The sequence below is a fragment of the Cuculus canorus genome, chromosome 2 (assembly GCF_017976375.1).
Source record: "Cuculus canorus isolate bCucCan1 chromosome 2, bCucCan1.pri, whole genome shotgun sequence".
Taxonomy (NCBI): domain Eukaryota; kingdom Metazoa; phylum Chordata; class Aves; order Cuculiformes; family Cuculidae; genus Cuculus; species Cuculus canorus.
The window spans coordinates 27,193,103-27,209,559 of record NC_071402.1 but is presented as its reverse complement, the minus strand read 5'-3'; positions in this window follow the sequence as shown (position 1 = coordinate 27,209,559).

Genomic DNA, 16,457 nt, shown 5'->3' with positions numbered 1-16,457 from the left:
CACAGTAGCAGCGCATTCTTTCTTTATTTACTGCCTTCTAACCACAGAATACTGCTAAAATATTGTTCTTGAATATTATCAAGGACAACAAGAAGGGGACCAGTAGGTAAAGCCCCTCCCACTGTACGGGTGGATAGGGTTGGTGACCACCTGAGGGACCTGAACATATATGCCTATGGGATATGATGAGATGCATCCCAGAGTGCTGAATGAATTGGCTGATGTGGTGACCAAGCCACTCTCTACAATAGCTGAAAAGTCATAAAATCATAGAATCTCTAGTTTGGAAAAGACCTCTTGGATGATCCAGTCCAACCATTTTTATCAACCACTAAACCATGTGCCTGAGCAATTCATCTAGCCATCTTTTAAATACCTCCAAGGATGGTGACTCAACCACCTCCCATGGCAGTCAGAAGAGGTCCCTGGTGACTGGAAGAAGGATAACATTGTGGACATTTTTAAAAAGAATAGAAAGGATGACCCTGCAAACTACTGACCTGTCAGCCTCAACTCTGTGCCTGAGAAGATCATGGAATAGATCCCCTAAAAGTTATGCTAAAGCACGTGGAGGACAGGGACATGATTAGAGGCAGCCAGCATGGCTTCATCAAGGGCAAGTCTTGTCTGACCAACCTAGTGGCTTTCTGTGATGGGATAACCACAGCAGCAGACATGGGAAAACCAGTGGATATAATAATGGATCTATCTGAACTTCTGTAAAGCCTTTGATGCTGTCTCCCCCAACATCCTTCTCTCTAAATTGGAGAGATATGGATTTGATGAGTGGACAGTTCAGTGGATAAGAAATTGGTTGGATGGTCTCATTCAGAGAGTAGTGGCCAATGGCTCAATGTCCAGATGGACATCCATGAAAATGGTGCCCCTCAGGGCTCTGTGCATATTAATATCTTCATCAGTTATATAGACAGCAAGATTGAGTGCACCCTCAGCGAGTTTGCAGATGACACCAAGCTGAGTGGTGCAGTTGCCATGCTGGAAGGACAGGATGTCACCCAAAGGAACCTGAACAAGCTGGAGAAGTGGGCCTGTGTGAACCTCATGAGGTTCAACAAGGCCAGGTGCAAGGTCCTACTCCTGGGTCAGGGCAATCGTTGGTTTTAATACAAGATGTGGGCTAATGTGATTGAGAGCAGCCTTGCAGAGAAGGGCTTAGGGGTGCTCATTGATTAGAAGCTTGACATGAGCCAGCAATGTTTGCTTGCAGCCCAGAAGGCCAACTGTATCCTGGGCTGTGTCAGAAGAAGCGCAGCCAGAAGGTCAAGGGAGGTGATTCTACCCCTCTACTCTGCTCTTGTGAGACCTCATCTGGAGTATTGTGTCCAGTTCTGGAATCCCCAACATAAGAAGGTTATGGAAGTGTTGGAATGGGTCCAGAGGAGGGCTATGAAGACGATCAGAGGTCTGGAGCACCTCTCATACGAGGACAGGCTGAGAGAGTTGGGCTTGTTCAGCCTGGAGAAGAGAAGGCTCAGAGGAGATCTTTTAGCGACCTTCCAGTACCTGAAAGGAGCCTACCAGAAAGCTGGAGAGGGGCTATTCATAAAGGTTTATGGGGATAGGACCAGGAGGAACAGGTATAAACTGGAGAGGGGCAGATATAGACTGGACATTAGGAAGAACTTCTTCACCATGAGAGCGGTCAGACACTGGCACAGGTTGCCCAGGGAAGTTGTGGATGCCCCATCCCTGGAGGTGTTCAAGGCCAGGCTGGATGGGGCCTTGGGCAGCCTGATCTAGTGGGATGTCCCTGCCCATGGCAGGAGGGTTGGAACTTGATGATCTTTAAGTTCCCTTCCAACCCTCCATTAATTGTTTTCTGTAGTTGTATTATTTCTTATTGCATTTTCCAGTAACAGTTATCCCTGCAATTTAGAACCAGTTTATTTAGAAGGCCACTGGCAACCAGCAACACAAATAACTCAAGTCTATATGGAGTTCTACCGTGTCTGTTGTCAGCAGTAAAGAAGTATTTACAAAAAGAAATAAAGGCCAGTTCCATTTTTTTCCCTTGTAAATGTCTAATACGAGAAGCTCAGAGCACATCAGCTTAGCTTAGAACTCTCTGAGAGTCTTTATGAAGGTTTGTAATGTTTTGTTATTTCTGGCTGTTGTCTGTAAGCAGTTCTGAAGAGGCTCATTGACTTCCACCACACCAGACAGGAAATGAATACCTTGTGTTCAGGATGAGCAGCGGAGTTTACCTCCTTGAAAAGACAGGTGAAGAGGGAAGAAAGCAAGATCTGTTCCTACAGGTTAGTCTGTGGGGCAATTCCAGTGACAAGAGCAGGAAGGTGGCATGGTCTCACACATTGCTTTTGGAACTATAGAAGCCCAGTCCCTGCAGGGTGCAGAGACTTACTGACATGCGTCAGTATCCTCTTTATTGTACCACTATCACTCAGGGGAATCTAATTTCTATTTCTTTAGTGTGTTCCCTCCATAAATTAACTCTGCTTTTAAATGTGTGGCCCTAATCAGCCGTACACTCTGACAGTGATGGCATCCTTTCTAACAAGGTTAAGAACATGTCTCGTGGCATTTGGGAATTCCTGGGGTTGGTTGCCAGGTTGGCCTGAACTTGGTAGCGATATGGCTGTTGGGTCGCTGAAGAAGTGCCTATGTTTGGTGACCTCCCCAGCCTCCTGCATCCTTCTCTGCCATGTTTTTTCTGCCACTTATCCAGACACCACACACATGCTAGAATCAGAAAAAGATGAAGGACTACTGCCAGTAAGATGCCGTTCATTAGCTGGAGATAACTCACTTCCAGCCTTAAGCACTGATCAAGAGCATTGTCATTTCAGAATCACTTCTTATATGTTGTTCTCTGGCTTGGCACCATACAATCCCCCTTTTCTGAGTAGCTCTCACCTTTGGTTTTCCTCTGCACTTAGGCAGAGATGGATTTCTTTCTCTTGCTGGCTAGAGGAGGCAATGTCAGAGGGAGAAAGAGCTTGGGTGGCTGAGTTGCAGGTGGTGAAAGACTTCAGAAGGGTCTCCAGATGGCTGATGTAAGAGTTCATAAAATGTTGAAGGCTCAACCTTCATCGTTCCTTTAAACCTAAATGTTCGTATGTGTTACCAAACCCTCGTGTAAAACTATATAAACATTTTCACATGTTGAACTATAGATTAACTGTGGTGCTTATGATGATATTTAAAACCACAAGCATAACATATTGTGAAAAATACCACATGCACATTTAATTATGATTCAAATTTCCAGGCATGCAGTCAGGGAAAGGAATTACTGGGCGCCTCTTGAAAATTGTTCTTTGTATTCAGCAAATCTTAGATGATGCTGAGTACTTTGCAGGATTGAACCTTTTTATTTGGAGAATTTGGAGATCTTTCATTAGTTCTGGAGTTATTGTTTAGACCTGGAATTTTTTTGAACTACTTTTTAAAGTGAAAGATACTAACATACAGGGGGTTAATGTAATTGGTATATAATTTCAGATTGCGTAACTAGAAAAAAAAATCTTTTTTTTTTAATATTTCGTACCATTAAAAAGAGTGTAAATCTTTGGGGGTGAAGGGGAAAAAAGTGCTTTACAAAAATACGTTATCTTTTGGACTGGTAATTCTTAATGCTTGCAACATTAAGACAAAAGTTCCTGAATGTTGCTTTAAGCATCTGGCTTTGGGGATGTTTTGCCATGTTTTTTTCCTGTCCCACAAAATTTACTGTGCAGCACTGAGCACGCATCTTGGTCTTACAGCCAAACAAGTCAGGACATTCAGTTGGGGTAGTGCTGTTCTATGAAGAAGCACCAATTAGCCTGAAATGCAATAGCCACGTAGGCAGCTGAAGAAAATAAAAACAGACACTGAATTATTATTATTATTATTATTATTATTATTATTATTATTATTGTATATTTCTGAAATCTTTAACTTTCCTATTAATTTTTTAAGGTTTGAGACGTGGTTTTCAATGTTGGTGGTGATACTAGAAAAGAGGCAAATGGCAGTTTCCTCTCCAAACCAATCTAGAGGCCAAATCACGACTTTTGCCAGCAGAATGGAGACAGGAGAGTAACTACCTAATTCAGGTAAAAATATAATCTGCTTTGCACAAACTGTCACTCAAAATAGGAGATTTTGGTGTTTTGACTTCTCCAGCCCCATTGAAGTTCTTATCTTCTAACGCGATCCTGCACCGAAGTTTCTATTCCCCTACAACTTTGGGCCTAATTCTGAGAAGTGTCTGCATAATGCAAAGTGGCACCATGAGAGAGAGACGCAGACCAGCTCTGAGTAGTCAGGAGTATCTCCATTGCACACTGCAGCAACACGCACAAAAATTGCTGTCAAGATTGGGACCACCAGAACATTAGCACACTGCAGATGGGGTTATTTGAGGGATCTTATATACTTATATAGTAAGCAGTAGAGATGTGCCTAGGCTACACATGTGAAATGAGCAGTAGCGAAAGCTTAATAATCATAGAATCATAGAATCACCAGGTTGGAAAAGACCTCTTGGATCATTGAGTCCAACCATAAATCCAGGGACACCATTAAAAATACCCCAAATTGTGGTTTTTTTAAACAATCAGAACCAATCAAAATTAGCAATAATGAATAATTACAATTTTTTAAAAAAAAAGAAATAATGACTTCAAGTGTCATAGATCATGCTTGAGATTCAACCAGGTAGAGGTTCTAAGGTATTTAAAGAGGAACCTTCTTAAAAATATTCTTTGTTTGTTTTTAAAAATAAGCCATTTATCTGCTATAAAATGGTCTGTCAAAATTATTGAGTCTATTTTTAAATTTGTCTTTATACAGTGTTTACTTCTCCTTTGGGTTACTGAAAATTTTTACATTTTTTTTTCTCAATTTTATTTCTCCATAAACAGTCATAAAAAATGAGCAAAGCCATATTCTTTACACTGAAAGGTTTTTTTTCCATCAAAATTTAATATTTTAGCAAATCAAAACCTGTTTTTGTGAAATATTACCCTTCAGTGGAAAAAAAAATCCACACAAAAAAAAGAAGTGATACTTCTGTAAAAAATGATATGTGATGTTAAATTCTGAGCAGCTGCAATCAAAAACAACACCTTGCAGAGTGTCAAGAAATTATAGCTACGAAGTCAACAAAACACAGGTGTAAAGGGCTCTCTCTATGGAACACAACTAGCTGCAGTGCTTGCTGTGTATTTGGCTTTATTGGGATGTTGTCTTGGGAAGTCTTGCTGGCAGTCTTCTCTGGGAGTCTAAATGCAGTGTGAGAGAAAAATCAGATTGGGCTGTTCAGCTTGCACCTTGCATAATGCCTGCCGTGACGCATACCATTATTATTACTATTATTTTTAGGATTGGTTGGGTTTTGTTTTTTTCCCCGCATTAATGTAACCAAGATCATAACAGCAGCATATGCACAACAAAGCTGCTAACTGAGGAAATATCAGCCTTACAGCATTTCTTTGCACCACAGTTGCTTATCAATGAAGCGTATATATAGCCTAATTAACATAACTGGAACGACTATAATTATGCTATCATTTTGTTTACTTTAGCACATTCTGTTGAGGTATATGGGTAGCAATATTTGTTATTGAAATATTCCCCCTTGCTACATTCAGGCTGTTTAATTATCCTGTTAGTCTATTTTATTTATGGTGTGATTTAGTTGCTTAAAAGTGAGGAAAGTGTTAAAGTCCACAAACACTTGGCTTACATATTCTTCTTACATATTCTGTTTTGGATCTTGGACACAATCTGATAAAACTTTGAATAGTTCTTACACAGGCAAGTAAGGCGATCCTATTATAATTAATGTCACTGTTGGTTTAAATAAGATTTTGGAGGATAGAAACCTAAAAATAAAATTAATCAAGAACACGCACAGTAAAAAGGCTTCCCATTTGAGAAAGTGTAATGCACAAGTAAAGCTGCTAGTCTGAGATAGCCCTTCTAAACAAGGACAATGAAGGAAAAAGACATCAAATTCTTCTTTTCACTGGCTTAGACTGCCCTACTGAAATGAAACTGCACCCGTTTTTGGTAAAAGCAAGATATATCTCCTGCAAAAGTTTCCAAAAAAGGTTTTTTGTGCAGGCAGTATGATGCTTGGCTCAGCTTTTTTACAGTCCAAAGAGATGCTTGTGTTTTCATGACGTCAGCAGTGGTGCTCCCAGTGCTCTCTAAGTGTTTGAAAACCTTGGTGTGTTATAGTGTGACCACAGCTCAGGAGAAGCAGCTACAGCATGCTCTTATCTCTCATGCCCTTGTCTTAGAACAGGAGGGGAAGGGAAAGGCACATGGGGTGTCAGTCCTCACTTGCAGGCATTTCTGGAGGTTTGGGGTGGAAGAAATCTTTTTGATGCTGTTGCCTTGAACCTCCCTTGTGCAGACACACAAAGCCCTTCACTGGCCTTCACTGACAGAAGTGGTGCACAACCCAGCAGAGCCCATATCCTCTGCTCCCTTGCATTTCACTAGGGTTAATGCCTTTCATTTTACAATGGTGTGCAGAACACTAATGAAGCAAGTCATGTTAGTACAGCTATATGATTTCCATAATTAGGAATGTCAAGAGTATATTTGAAGGTAAGGATGTATAAATTAACATAGACATACTGAGAGCACTGGCAGTTCACCACACCTTTGGTGGCAGCCCAGTTTCTTTCTTCACATTAAAGACTAACAATAGTTCTCTCAGGTCTCTTGCTGAGCTTGCTGGTTGGCTGGAAATGTCTCTCTTTTTTGGCTTTTGGTGGAAGAAAACTGTTCTTGGTAGTGTTTTTGTTGGGAGAGTACCTCTAGAATGCAAGCTGTTATAGTCACTTCTAATTGGGAGCAAATTTACTTCTCAAGCTGACACATACATCAAAGCGTCTTCAGCACGTGGCAGGTCAGAGGTGTCCAAATCTTCCCATGGATTTTCTGATGAAAACTGTATGGCCTGAAATCTTCCCTCTCCTTTCCCTATCAGCCCATTTCCACAAATACTAAGTGTCTAATTTAAAGACACCAATTATAAAACGGAGGAAGAGAGTAGGGAATTTTTTCCTGAAAATTGTAATCACACCACAGTCAAAAGAAGATGAGTAATTGAAGAAGGAGCACATTTAAAGCCTACTGATAAAAAAAGTCTTACAGTGGCTTTTCTGCCTGCCTGTATTTCTTTACCACTCTTGGTCAAGCACGATATGTTAATGAATACTGCTTTCATGCAAGCTCTCCCTTAGAGTTACATCAGCTACTCCTAATAAAAGCTCAATATGTGGAACTTAATCATCTACCAGATGTTTTTATTTACCAGTCCTTATTTTTTATTTAAAATTGCTCATGGGGTTTTCTAGTCACTTGGATCTAATTTAAATGGGTAGACCCAAATTCATCTTTGTCAATACATCATTAAAGTGATGCAGTTTTACATAAGAGATTAATTTTATCCACAGACCTTATTTTCTTTAAGAATAAAATAATCTGTTACTGGAACACAACCACATATACAGTCCTTCCCCATGAATATAAAGAATTGAGTACATAACCTGCGGAGACAGATACACACGTGTGTGTCTTCCAACTCTCTCGCTGCCATCCCAAGGTCTTCAGTACTGAAATCATGGCTGATTCTCTCTCCTCGTCATATATGAGTACAAAGAAAGAGAGAGGACTGAGGCTTAGAGACAAGGATCTCTACGTCCACTGAAAGGAGTGAAAATTGTGCCTTAAGAAGAACTGCAGGATTGAACTGCCACTGGGGTGGCATGAGACTAGTCATAATTTTTATCCACCTCCAGTTCTCTTCCTCTGATATACTTGTGCCATTTTCTTTCTCACTATAGCCCATAGCTGGTACCAGGGACCACAGGAATGTTTTGGGGGCTCTAAAGAGTAAAGACCAAATGTTGTGATATGCCTGCCAATGACCATGGCTGGACTTGCTGATCCTTGTCTTTCATTTTTGTGCTCCTGTTTCAGACACCACATATGCAATGTCTTTCTACTGCTTCCTAAATCATCCTTGAAGTCTAACCCTTTTTATTCCCAGCTTGGCTTTTTTTTAAGTACAGTGTCAATCTTGTTAAGGTTTTCTAGATGTGTGATGGTGTAGTGGGTTTTATAGAAACAGGCAATGGTTTCACTTGCTAAAAATATATATGCTTTAATTTTCCACTATGTTTTCTGAAACTCAGAATGAGGGAGAGAAATCCCTTCTGGTATAAACAGCTTTCTAGTACTCTACGGTTGTGTGTAGGAACAACAACCTCAGTCTGAAGTATGTGACAGCACAGTCACTTCATTGAGGTGACATGGCATGACAAACTTTTCCTGCTCTGAAACCTGTGGTGGTAACTGCGGCCACAAATGTGAGCAAAACCAGATTGTGAACGCAGGCTTTTGAAGAGCAGTTGTTGAATATGGCTGTTGAAGACCAGGAACTCCTAAGGTTCCTTTCCGTTTCTGGCTGCACTATAACCATGGGCTGGTTGCAGCTGGTTGCAGACTGCTGCGCACTGCCTTTTCGTATGCTTACAGCTTGATACAGTCTTACTCACATGAACTAACTGCACAGCATCCAGACCTCCTTCTGTCTTAAAGAGGTGGCCTGAGACCCTTTCCCCTCACACAAAGAGAGTCTTGCTCTGTCTGCTGAGGGTCTCAGCAATACTGTGCTGTGAATCATTTTGTCATTATCTGGGAAAGCAAACAGGATTTTGCCCTTTATTTTGGTGTTGTTTGTGCTTGCTGTTTGAACTCTTGCTCTTGCCATCCCTTTTCCTACCATAAACACTGCTTCTTCTCCCCTTCCCTCCCATGCAGTCCCTTTGCCTTTGCCTTTTCTTCTCCTCTCTTACAGCTCATGTTTCTCTTGTAGGGGCTTATCTCAACAGTCTATATTAAACTCCTCTGCTAACCACATGGCATTTGTGCAGCTGCACATCCCACTCAGGCTTACTCCATATCTTCTTTGTTTACTCTAGGTGCAGGTGACAGCAGCGCAGGCTGAAGCAACCAGCTGGTGCTGTCAGGAAGAGCAATAGGTAAAGCTTTGCTTGAATAAGCCTAAACTGCTGTGGTCACTAACATTTTGACTGTGCGCCCAGCCTCAGCTTGGTGAGATCTACTGGTTTATACAACTGGGAAACAAGTAGACTCTTCCTTTGAAGGGATTTTTTAAAAGTGCCAGAATGAGTGAGTAATGAAAACCTTGTTAAAGGGACCTTGGCAGACCCCACGTGCAGCTGATGGTTCATGCGGTTTTGTGAGAATCTTCAAGTCCTGTCCACTGCTGCGGTCCACAGGGAAACACCTGCAAAGGGAAAGGCAGAGCAGGAAGCAAGGAAAATAACTGCAGACAACAAAAATCACTGTGAAAACACCCACAGCCTAACACATCTTCCTAAACTGGGATTATGTCAGGGCACTGGGATTCTTGAATAAAGAGCCTCAAGGTATGTAATGACCACAAGCAGCAGAGATTTACGATGTATGCTTACTTGTACACCCTCCAAGCATTGCTTTTCCAGTAAGGCCGTGTTGACTGCTACCACGGTGAAAGTTTTCATTCAAATACACAGGCTACCTCAAACCACTGCCTCTACAGGGGACAGCTGCTATGTAGGGTGTTTTAAATTACCTTAGTCATTTCCCAGCAGAAAAGAAATTAATCCTCTTCTCAGACCAAAGTGTCTCTTATAACCCCAAACTGAGACACAACACAAAAATATTGCATTTTTATTCAAACCAGTCATTGTTTAATTGTGTTGTTTTTATCAGCAAATTGCTTTCTTTTAAAATTTCCCACATGTAACAAGTCACATTGTAATGCATTACTTCAGGCTATATCTTTCATGTTGCATTAGAGTGAGACAAGATTAACATGATTTGATGCTTGCAACCTGCCTCAAAAAAGGCTTGTGAAAGATTTGAAAGAGATGCATCTTTCAGAGGAAGTGAAGAGTTTATAGATTTCTTTTCCCTTTAATTTACATCTTCCTCCCCTTTTAGTTTCAAATTGAAGTTAACTAGTAGGGCTGTTAAAGAAAGAGTTAATCAATGCATCTATTGTTCTTACTTGTAAAAATTCTATCAACATCCAATTGTTGGTTCGGTTGCTGCTTTATATCTTTCCAACTTTCTGTCTGAAAGGAGAAGTTACCTGCTGAATAATAGGAAGAAGTTTTCTAACAAAATGACAATTAGTTTGGAGAAAGAACTGATACAGGTTTTATTAACGGGTGCTAATAACAAGAGAAAAAATTCTTCTTCAGAAAGATGAAGGCTTATATGTCTAAATCCCATATCAGTAGCCTCTCATATTCTAAGGTAGTTTTAGTTCTCTTATTCAAAGGTGAACATAGCAGCTCTGTCATACACATGAATATACTTTCTTCACAACAACAGTGAGGAAAAACAAAAGAAAAATAACCTAAGTTGTTAGAGTAGCTGCACATAATTTAATTCAGTATACGTATTGTAATCGGTTTAGCTGCATATTTTTCTTAGAAAAGTAGCAAAGGAATACTTTAACATTAGAAGTTTGGGGGGTTTTGTTCTAAAAAACTTTTTTCAAGAATTGTTTTCATGAAACATTTCTGAGCACATGTTAGTTTCTCCCTTTATACAAATAACAGTGTAAGCATACTGGTGCTTAGAGTCTTCCTGAACAGTTTTCTACTTTTCTCACTACTTGTATTTCATTCTTTCTGAGGCTTTTAAGATGATGTACTTACGGCAAGAGACTATAGCTAAGTACGAATATAGCAGGTTCATGATTCACACTGGGCTACACCCTGATGTTCTTATTACTTATGAACCATCCTATTTTGCCCCACGAGGCAACAATACTTTCAGTGGGATGACTTGGACTATGAACTCAGTTCATTATATGCAAAGGTAACACATACTGGTTTTATAGACTTTTTCAGTATGAGAATCTTTATTTTAACTCCACATTTCATCTGGTATAGATGCTAATATAACTGCAGCAACTTGATTTTCCATGATTTCAGGTCTTAAATTATGATTTTAAAAGACATGGTCTGGACCAGCCCAGAAGCAGAATCCTACTGCAGGAATTGCAGGTCAACATTAGATAATTGTGGGTGAAATCAGAATACTTGAAAAAACAGTCTTTTCTGGTGCCAAAATCTACTAAATTATAACTTTATCTTTTGTCCCAGCAACACAAATATGATCAAGAATAACCTCAGTTGAAATGGGCGTGAACTGTTTTGTCTGTATGTGTTTTTAACATGCTTTAGACTAAAGAGAGGTTCTAAGAATTGCTCTACCTCTCCTTCCAGCACCTTGGTTTAGCAGCTTTTCTAATTGTCTTCATAAATTACAACTATTAGTTTCTGAAATACTTCTCCACTAGACGAAGTAAAAAGAAAGAAGAAAACCCAACCACAAGCTCCCAAACCATTACTGAAGGAGAAGTCTAGCTTTAAAATGCTCTTCCTTCGATTTCTGAAGAGTTTCTCATAACACAGCTGTTGCGATATCAAGAAATTTAACTGTGCAAGCATCGGCACGCAGTGTTTGTAAACCAAAGGTTATATTTTTATTCAGATGTCCCAAATGGCAAGTCAAACCAAGCAGTGATGCTGTGAGCAAGGGGATGTGGTCTGTATCTCACAGCTGGTTGTAAATTATTAGGAATTAATTAGAAATATAACCAATGGAAATATTTTTGGTTCCGAAACAGAAATATTTAATTTGCTCTTCTGATTTCATATAGACCAAGTGCTTGTTATGCTCTTTCACTGGCCTAAGAAGTGATGGGATTAATGATTTTTTCTGTCCCATCAGTATCAATGTGTCTGCTTTTAAATGGAAAACAAAGGTAAATATAATGGTATTTTCCTATGGCTTGCCATTCTTGCTTCTAAAAGAGATTTTCACAATCTCACAGGATATTGAATTTCACAGCCAACTATTTGATTTAGTAATATAACTCAACCAGCAATGGCCAGCATAACCCATTGATGTGCAAGAAGACAGTATGTCAAGAACTTACTGCTATGGATGCCGTGATGCTATCATATGCACTGTGTCAGACTGCAGGAATACACAAATGCTTGAGCAAAAGTTCAAGCTCTCTACAGCAAATCAACATAAATCTAGAAAGTCAATCAGAATCTGCTATTAAACTTTTCCAAAACATGTGCCAAAAGGTGTCTGTTACACTAAGCACCTAACTAGGTATTCTCATTCACAGTGCCGCTGAATGTTTTCAGTGCCAGCTCTCTTTATACACATAGATGCATAAGCAGCAGTGGAAATTACTTATTATAGGTAAATTTGCCACAAAGCCCAGAGTGGGGGCTCTGGGAGTTTCCCACTTTCTCTCTGCACACTGATAAGTCCTCCTGGTGGTCAATGGTCACCAAAAGGCGCTTCCCTTTACGGTCCATAAAATACCAGCTCTTAAACAGTCTGTGCACATCTGCCGGGGCACACAGCTGAGCAATAGTGTGGATACAGCATGCTTCTTACGCTAGTTCCCTATTTTTCTGATTTAATACCTTTTCAAAGAAAAATGCCTTTATGTAAACTAGTTACCTTCAAATCACCCTTAACGCAAGTCAAGCCTCTGCCTCTCTGGGTGTCCTCAGGATTCCCATCCATGTCAACTTTCCCATGCAGGTGGTGCATAAAGTTCCTTGGAAAATCAAACTGGCTTCTCCCTTTCAACCCTCTTATAAGAGGTACAACACACTGCGGCTCTCAATGAACCTTAAACAACCATTTTTTATGTATGCAAGTTTTCTTTCCGAAAACCTGATTAGAAGTACTAATCTTTTAACAGAGAGCTGTTTAGTTTCAAAAAACCTTGGTAAAATATCTAAATAAACACATCACAGAAAACAAATCCTGATGATGATAAAAGGCTAATCCAATAAACTAATCTGATCAAAAGATCAGTCTTGTAAAATCAATTGCATTTGTCTTCAAACACAAAGGCATAGACAAGGTTCTTAGAAGAAATGTGTTGTCTGTAGGGATTAAACCACAAATTGATTTATGAATATACTCCCCTAAGAAAAACTAGAATATAATTTCTAACAATCAAGAACCAGTGGAAATTTTGTCTCTTTTGTACAAGTTTAGCAACTCACTTGAAAACATGTAAACAGTGTTTGGTGTACAGCACGTGATTTATAGCATACACTGTTTTTTCTCAGTGCTTTCAAGGAGAACAACAGCAAGCTGTAAAACCTTCTGCTCTAGATCATTTCTTCAAAATAAATCCAGTTCAGATGCTCTGTGAGGACTGGTATTTCAAGTGATAACTGACAATTTATAAATCACCCACTTTATTTTGCAATGAGACAGCACATCTGTAATCCATATTTATTTTCCATTAATAACTGTGAGAGTGCTGCTGCATTGATTGCTTTATATCACATACATTTCACCTTGCTAACTAACCTTGAAGAGAGCAAAGAGGAGGACTTTTCTCCCTTTTTTTTCCACACTCAGGGAATATTCTAACACAAATTGTTTCAAATATTTTCAAATAAGATATTGAACCAACAGAAGCTTAACCTATTAATGAGCTTATTAATGAAATCCATATTGGTATCACTTCTGTTTTGTTCCCTTTTCATACATCCACATCAAACATGAAAGCTGAGCAACACAAGAAATAAATACTTTATTTCATTTAAAAGAACAGTCAAAATGTTGAGTCACTTTGGGGTTGACATTGGTAACTGTGTGACTTTGAATCCCTCCAGAATCTGTAAAATTGCCAAAATAGGTTTTAGGAAACTGGTGGGACTAGACTGCCAGGAGGGAGATTTAACAGAGAGAAGATTGATTACAGCAAACTCTGCTAAGGGATGGTTATAACAGGCCAAGGTCCATTCCCTGCCTGCCCTCAGGCTATGCTACCTGCTGAAATCCATGAAAAATCTGTAAACTGGATTGTTCCCGTTTACTATTTGCTATTCTATCCTTCCTGCTATTGGAATGACTACAGAAATTGCAGTTGGGTATGTCCCAAAACCTTACTAGAAGTCAGTCAAGGACAAGGCTCCAATCATGCTACCCATGGAAGTTTCCTCTCCTTCATGTAGCCAAGAACTCATGGTTAGCTGCCAAGGAGACTCCATACAAAGAATATTTCATCAGGCAGAGAACATCTTTTCCATGGTGCCAATGTTTTCTTTTTCTTTTGCCCAGTTCCATGTTTGATACAAAGGTTTCTATGTTAAAAGTAGTCCCATTGTGATATCTTTTCAACTTGTGCTAGGGTATATATTGAGCCTTTGATTACTGAAGCATAATAATCTCCATTAATAAATCCATTAATATAAGTAAGTTAAAAAAAGCCACCTAGGAAAAAAGAGATGTGGAACTAGGTAAGAAATGTTGCATGCATACACTACCAACTTTGTAATGCAGATCCTAATCACAGCTAACGGCTCTTGAGTCTGTTATTTCCTTCCACTGTATAAAATCGACATACTTAAAAATACCTTTACAACAGGGTTCTCTCTCCACTCCTGCCTAATATTTCTCATAAATCAAAAATAGTGAAGGTGTAATCATTGGCTTTATGTCACACTAAACATCCAAAATCTTTATCCAACAATTCACTGGGGAGGCAGACAAGATGCTGTCAGTTCAGCTCCCTGTAGATTGTAGGTCAGTAGAACAAAGACATAGCATATAATTGGACTCAAGTGGTAGTTTGAGCTTGAGTAAGAGGCCAAGGACAAATTAGTTAGAATTGCCTTCTACCTTAAAAAGAGACATTCCAATATGGGTGCAGTTCAGATTTGCAGCTGCCTGACCTGTGGATAAATACAAGGCTTTAATGCTTCCAGAAACTGAACAGTGAACTATTAGGGTATTTGAATACGACAGGAAACATCAGCCTTTTTGATCCAGGGCATTTCTGCAAGCATTTTGGCTTCAGGATTAACTCTGAATTCTTGAATTTATATTTAAGAGTACAAAACTCAGCTTTAAACTATAGATTGCAAAGTGAAATGAAGACCCAAATGGAAGCAACATGCAAATACCAACTGTGAAATGTTTCAAATAAATACCAGATATTGCTTTTTAATGTTATATGACATTTTACAGATGCAGAAAATAATCAAACATTTATTGTCAGCAAATTAGTACATTAACATAAGTGCAAATGCAAAAAAAATCAGTTCTGATACCACATAAATGTATATTTTTAATTTATTTTACCAAAGAAGTTCTTAATTAAGCACTTATGCTGAATAATGGGAGAATAAATCAGAAAAGGATCATTCTATATTTGTCCTGTTCCTTATAATCTCCAGCTATTGAAAAGCAGCTGCAGCATGCAGCAGAAGATTAGATTTACGACTCTAAAATACAGGAGACAAAGAAGTTGTCTGGATTAGAATTTAGATTCACATTCACAGTTGACTGCCAATTTATACATGGTAACACTGAGCACATGTCACACTTTGGGTGGAACAAATATTCTCGTCCTGAAAAAATGTTTGTAATGCATCAACAGTAGCATTTGTAGTACCATCAGGTTGGAAGGAGGAAAAAATAAGTTATGAGCCCAAGACATAAAAGAATCTGTTTTTAAACTTCACTGCAGGCTTTCTTGGTGATGTTGGACTAGTCATATGGCCTCTTGTGTGCCTCAATCTCCCTTCTGTATTGCAGGGCTAATAGCATCACTCTCCATCAAAAAGGAGGACAGTCCTGTAAGTTTGTGATTTGGCCTAGCAAGCTTGACAGGAAGAAACAACACGTGCTTCTCACTCTCTGGGGTTATTTTTGGATCTTTATGAGTAGGTAGAAGAGAGATGAAAGCACCATCTGAACAGCGCTTTCTGCTGCTGAAACAAAAGTAGTGGTGTCTATTGGATTTAAACAAGCTGTTTGCCTGCTTTTACTCTCCTGTAATCGAAACACTGCAGCACTTTGTTTCCTTTGTAGTGTTTTGATGCAATACTTCTTCATTGGTTCAGTGTATGCTCAAAGAGATTTAGAATTGGACATAACTTTTAAGTGGTACTTCTAGTGTTTGTCTCAAGGGCCTGACTCTCAGAACCTGCAACATTCCCCCAGTGTGCTAACATTTCAGCTGAAGCTTTGCAGTCACCATTGTATAGCAATGGCCACATTTTTGTATATATGTTGCTTTTAATAAGTAAACAGCTCTTGTTGAAAAGAAGCTGGTAGAGCAGGAGGTGGCAGCTTACAGTTTTGCCGTCAGAAAGCAATTACAGATGCATGTAGCTGGGGATGTGAGACCAAACAATGACCCCTAGAGCAGACCTCTTTTCCTACAACCGTATGAATTAGAAGATGGAATACATATTTACCAATGCAGTACAATATGAGTGAATCAGCAGAATGAAATTCTGGTATACTAAAATCAAGAGCAAACTCTTGTTGACTTCTGCTGCAGAAGAATTTGATCCTCAAGAATATCACACTTCCCAGCAACATGAAGA